Source organism: Lathyrus oleraceus, chromosome 5 (assembly GCF_024323335.1).
Source record: "Lathyrus oleraceus cultivar Zhongwan6 chromosome 5, CAAS_Psat_ZW6_1.0, whole genome shotgun sequence".
Classification (NCBI taxonomy): domain Eukaryota; kingdom Viridiplantae; phylum Streptophyta; class Magnoliopsida; order Fabales; family Fabaceae; genus Lathyrus; species Lathyrus oleraceus.
Window position 1 is genome coordinate 223,399,456 of NC_066583.1, and position 6,312 is coordinate 223,405,767.

At 39.1% G+C, this 6,312-nt stretch overlaps 1 non-coding gene across 1 annotated transcript; it reads left to right on the forward strand.

Annotated features, from left to right (window-relative positions):
• Positions 1–4,818: 4,818 nt before the first annotated feature.
• LOC127090127 (small nucleolar RNA R71) lies at positions 4,819–4,925 on the forward strand. The gene has a single exon (XR_007791658.1). It is a non-coding gene; the product is annotated as a small nucleolar RNA R71 (small nucleolar RNA).
• Positions 4,926–6,312: the final 1,387 nt, after the last annotated feature.

Genomic DNA, 6,312 nt, shown 5'->3' on the forward strand with positions numbered 1-6,312 from the left:
TTTGTGGGTCGTCTCCCACTAAGCGCTTTGTTTAATGTCGCAAGCTCGACATAAAAACTATCAAATATAATCTATAAAGTCTGGAGGCATTACGTCTAAGTGCAAGACTTGCGAATCTTCATTGTTTTCTGCATAGTGATAATGTTTTAGACGTTGCCCGTTTACGGTAAATGGTTCCATAGATTTGCCTTTAATTTCTACCGCTCCACTGGGAAAGACATTGGTGATTTGGAAAGGGCCTGACCATCTAGATCGTAGTTTTCCCGAGAATAACTTTAGCCTAGAGTTAAATAACAGGACTGTATCGCCTTGTTTGAAGATTTTCCTTGATATGCGCTTGTCATGCCATTGTTTTGTTCTTTCTTTGTAGATTCTGGCATTTTTGTAAGTGTATCGTCTGAGTTCCTCTAGTTCGTTTATATCAAGGATTCGCTTTTCACCGGCGGCCTTATAGTTTAAATTTAGATTTTTAATAGCCCAGTAGGCTTTATGTTCTAATTCTACCGGGAGGTGGCAGGATTTTCCATAAATAAGCTTGAATGGGGTTGTCCCTATGGGAGTTTTGTAAGCGGTTCGATATGCCCATAAAGCTTCTGGTAATTTCAATGACCAGTCTTTCCTTGAGGTGGCGACTGTTTTTTCCAATATTTGTTTGATTTCTCTGTTAGACACTTCCACTTGCCCACTGGTTTGAGGGTGGTAAGGTGTCGCTACTCTATGTCTCACAGCATACTTAAACAGTAGTTTTTCGAGTATCTTAGATATGAAATGCGATCCACCATCACTGACTACTCTTCTCGGGACACCAAATCTTGGAAATATTATATTCTTAAAGATTCTAGTTACTACTCGCATATCGTTTGTTGGAGAAGTTATAGCTTCAATCCATTTTGATACGTAGTCAACCGCCACGAGTATGTATTTGTTACCGAAAGAGGATGGAAAAGGTCCCATGAAATCTATTCCCCACACGTCGAAAATCTCTACTTCCAAAATTCCCTTTTGTGGCATCTCGTCACGTCTAGATATGTTTCCTGTGCGTTGACACCTATCACATTTCTTGATAGTCGCATGCACATCCTTCCATATATTTGGCCAATAAAAACCGGCTTGTAGGATTTTGGAGCAGGTCTTGGATGTACTTGCATGTCCATCATAAGGAGCGGAGTGACAGTGTTGGATTATATTTTCTACCTCTTCTTCAGGTATACACCGACGGAAAATACCATCGGGGCCTCTTTTGAAAAGTAAAGGGTCATCCCAGTAATAGTGTTTTATGTCATAGAAGAATCGTTTCTTTTGCTGGTAGGATAAAGTAGGTGGAACTATTCCGGCAGCTAAATAATTGACGAGATCAGCGTACCATGGTGTAACACATATAGCTAAGGAGGTTTCTCCTTGTTTATCATTGTTATTTTCTTCCAAAGTAGCTACAAGTTTATCGTACGAGAAATCATCGTTGATCGATGTTCTTTCCGGTTCAAGGTTTTCGAGTCTAGAGAGGTGATCTGCTACTACGTTTTCTGTTCCTTTCTTGTCTTTGATTTCCAAATCGAACTCTTGTAGCAGCAGGATCCACCTTAGGAGTCTAGGTTTAGCATCCTTTTTTGTTAAGAGGTACTTGATAGCAGCGTGGTCAGTGTAAATGATTATCTTGGCTCCGACCAAGTAAGAACGAAATTTATCTAGCGCAAATACTACTGCTAAAAGTTCTTTCTCGGTTGTGGCATAATTCATTTGTGCTTCATCTAGAGTTCTACTTGCGTAATATATGACGTGAAGCTTTTTATCCTTTCGTTGTCCTAAAACAGCACCTACAGCGTAGTCACTGGCATCACACATTATTTCGAATGGTTCATTCCAATCTGGTGTCTGCATTATGGGCGCGGAGATCAATGCTTGTTTAAGCGTTTGAAATGCTTCTAAACATTTATTGTCAAAGATGAATTCAGCATCTTTCATCAATAGTCCGGTCAAAGGTTTAGTTATTTTAGAGAAGTCTTTAATGAATCGTCGGTAAAAACCGGCGTGTCCTAAGAAGCTTCGCACTTCTCTCACAGTTTTCGGAGGTTGAAGGTTTTCGATTACCTTTATTTTGGCTTTGTCTACTTCAATTCCTCTATTTGAGATGATGTGTCCTAAAACAATTCCTTCTTGTACCATAAAGTGACATTTTTCCCAATTAAGTACTAGGTTTACTTTTACACATCGTTCTAGAACTCTTTCTAGGTTTTCAAGGCATTCTTCAAAGCTTTGTCCGCATACGGAAAAATCGTCCATAAATACCTCCATGATGTTTTCGAGAAAATCGGCGAATATCGCCATCATGCACCTTTGGAAGGTTGCAGGAGCATTGCACAAGCCAAACGGCATTCGTCGATAAGCGAAGGTACCAAAAGGACACGTGAATGTTGTCTTTTCTTGGTCATCAGGATGAATTGGTATTTGAAAGAAGCCTGAGTAACCGTCTAGATAGCAGAAATGAGAATGTTTTGCTAATCGTTCTAACATCTGGTCAATGAATGGTAAAGGGAAAGGATCTTTTCGGGTTGCTTTGTTTAGTTTCCTATAGTCAATGCACATTCTCCATCCCGATTCGATTCGTTTAGTTATAGTTTCTCCTTTTTCATTTTCAATAACTGTTATACCTCCTTTCTTCGGTACTACGTGTACAGGACTAACCCATTTGCTATCAGATATAGGATATATGATACCTGCCTCTAATAACTTGGTTATTTCCTTCTTCACTACCTCACTCAGGATCGGGTTTAGTCTCCTCTGATGTTCCCTAGAAATTTTACAGTCTTCTTCTAGCATGATGTGGTGCATACAAATAGAAGGACTTATTCCTTTAAGGTCGGTGATGTTGTATCCTAGTGCGGTTGGATATTTTCTTAAGATATGCAGGAGCTTTTCGGTTTCGAGTTTTCCTAGGTCTGCATTAACTATCACTGGTCGTTCAAGTTCTAAGTCAAGGAATTCATATCTCAGGTTTTTGGGAAGTGTTTTCAGGTCTAGGGTTGGTTTCTTAAGGCATTGCGTAGGGTCCGATGTTATTGCTAAACATTGGTTGAGTTTGTCTTCTACAAGATAGTCAGATGATTTGTCATTTTCTAACTCTATTTCTTTTATGCATTCATCGATGATATCCATGAAGTAACATGTGTCTTCTATTGCAGGTGCTTTCAAAAATTGGGAAAGAATGAACTCAATTTTCTCTTCTCCTACTTCGAAAGTGAGTCGTCCTCGTTTTACGTCTATGATTGCACCGACAGTTGCTAAGAACGGTCTTCCCAGTATAATGGGTGTAACTTCATCTTCTCTAATGTCCATAATTATAAAATCGGTTGGAATGTAGAATTGACCTATGCGCACGGGAACGTTTTCAAGAATTCCTACAGGATATCTAACAGAACGATCTGCTAGTTGCACAGACATTTTAGTTGGTCTTAATTCTCCCATTTCAAGTTTCTTGCATATGGATAAAGGCATAACACTAATACCGGCTCCTAAATCGCATAAGGCTTTATCCATGACAAATTTTCCTATGTGACAGGGTATAGAGAAACTACCCGGATCTTTAAGTTTAGGAGGCATATTCTGGATTATAGCGCTACATTCAGCAGTGAGTGTAACAGTTTCGCTTTCTTCAAGTTTCCTTTTATTAGAAAGAATTTCTTTTAAGAACTTAGCATATGAGGGCATCTGCGTAATAGCTTATGTAAAAGGAATTGTGACGTTTAATTGTTTCAGTAGGTCAACAAATTTTTTAAATTGGCCCGCATCTTTGGTTTTAATAAGCCTTTGAGGGTAAGGGATAGGTGGTTTATAAGGTGGTGGAGGTACATAAGGTTCTTTCTTTTCTACGGTTTCCTTATTACTCTCTTCCTTTTCCTTAGGTTTATTTTCTTCCTCAGTTGACCTTTTAGAGTTTTGGTTTTCTATCCTTGGATCAGACGGTCCTTCCACTTCCGTTCCACTTCTTAGTATGATTGCATGAGCGTGGCTTCTCGGGTTAGGTTGGGGCTGTCCAGGAAATGTACCAGTTGGGGCAGCAGTAGGCGCTTGTTGTTGAGCTACTTGTGATATTTGTGTTTCCAGCATTTTGTTATGGGTAGCCAGGGCATCTACTTTACTTGCTAGTTGTTTTATTTGTTCGCCAGTGTGTACATTTTGGTTTAAGAAATCTTTATTGGTTTGCTGTTGAGAAGCTATGAAGTTCTCCATCATGAATTCCAAGTTGGATTTCCTAGGAACGTTATTGTTAGGTGTAGATGGGATCGGCTTTTGATATCCAGGAGGTATAGCTGGGGCTTGATTTGGAGCTTGTCCTGGTGCATATAAAGCATTATTACTCTTATATGAAAATTAGGATGATTCTTCCAGTTTGAGTTATAGGTATGCGAGTAGGGATTTCCTTGAGCATAGTTTACTTGCTCTGCGTGGATTCCTGTTAGGAGCTGACAATCTGCAGGAGTGTGACCTTGGATTCCACAGACTTCGCAATTCTGAGTTATGGCAACCACGGTGGCTGGAGGTGATACATTTAAACTTTCAATTTTCTGGACCAGAGCATCCACTTTTGCATTAACATGATCAAGGTTACTTATCTCGTACATGCCAGTTTTCGTTTGAGGTTTTTCTACCATTGTTCGTTCGCTTCCCCACTGATAGTGGTTTTGGGCCATGCTCTCGATAAGTTGATAAGCATCAGCGTAAGGTTTGTTCATTAGTGCACCACCTGCGGCGGCGTCTATTGTTAACCTCGTGTTGTACAAGAGACCATTATAGAAGGTATGAATCACTAACCAGTCCTCTAAACCATGGTGTGGACAAAGTCTCATAATGTCTTTGTATCTTTCCCATGCTTCAAAAAGAGACTCGTTATCTTTCTGTTTAAATCCATTTATCTGGGCTCTTAACATAGCTGTTTTGCTCGGCGGAAAATATCGGGCAAGGAAGACTTTCTTCAACTCGTTCCATGTGGTGACTGAGTTGGAAGGAAGAGACTGAAGCCATCTTCTAGCGCTATCTCTTAACGAGAAATGAAAGAGACGAAGTCGAATTGCCTCTGAAGTGACACCATTAGCTTTAACAGTATCAGCGTATTGGACAAATACGGATAAATGAAGGTTTGGATCCTCGGTAGGATTTCCAGAGAATTGGTTCTGTTGCACTGCCTGCAACAGTGAAGGTTTAAGTTCGAAGTTGTTTGCTTCGATTGCGGGTGGAGCAATACTCGAATGCGGCTCATCTTGCGATGGAGCGGCGTAATCTCAAAGAGCACGAGCTGGTTCTGCCATCTCGGGTATCGGTGAAGGAAGAAGATTTTTGAGATCAGGAATTTCGATTGGAGGGAGATTGTTTGCAGCACGATATTCCCGAATTCGTCGTAAGACTCGGAGATATAGTTCAATGTCGTTGATTCGTAAGTAGAACGGCTCGCCTTGTGAGCGAGTGTGTGGCATACAAATCAACGAAAGAAATAAAAATAAAAATAAGCCTTAGTCTCTACAGCGTAACAGAAGAGTTATGATATCGACTAAATAAAAGTCCCCGGCAACGGTGCCAAAAACTTGATCGCGACTTTATGAGTTGAATTTGGGGTACAAACTGCAAGTGCACAGTTCTATCGCGTAGTTTTAAAAGATATCGATCCCACAGGGACTTATGAATCGATATACCGTTTTCTAAGGTTACTTCGTAAAGCTAAGGTGGATGATACTTTGATTGTTCGGGGGAAAAGTTAAAACTAAAATAAGATCTAGATTTAATATCAATTAAGCGGATATCGGTATGTAGTTTGTCGTAATTAGGGAATCAAATCTTCGTTGGTTCCTTGGTTTTTTAAATAAATCTTTTCAGTAAATACTATTGATTAAAAGTCTTTTCTCAAACTCTCGCTCTGTTGAATAGACTATGACTTTATATTAACGCAACTGTCACTTATTGGTTAAGTCCAAAATCACTTTTTGAAAACAACAGAATTTATAGAAACTCTTTTTAAGAAAACACTAATCGTTTAAACACCCTCGTCTCAAACTCTCGCTCTGTTGACTTAGATTATATAATTAAATTCAAATGCTTAACTCTCGTCCTCACATTTAACTTTTAAAAATACTTTTTGAAAAAGATCAGAATTTAATTAACTCTAAAAATTGCTTTCGCCCTGATTTAGAATTAATGCTCAATTTACTATGTCCAGTTAAAAACTCAAACTCTCGTTCTATTGAATTTAACTTCTTTATGTCTTTTACTCTCGTACAAAAACTTTGTTATTAAACCTGTAAATTGAGACCATAAAAAGAGTGA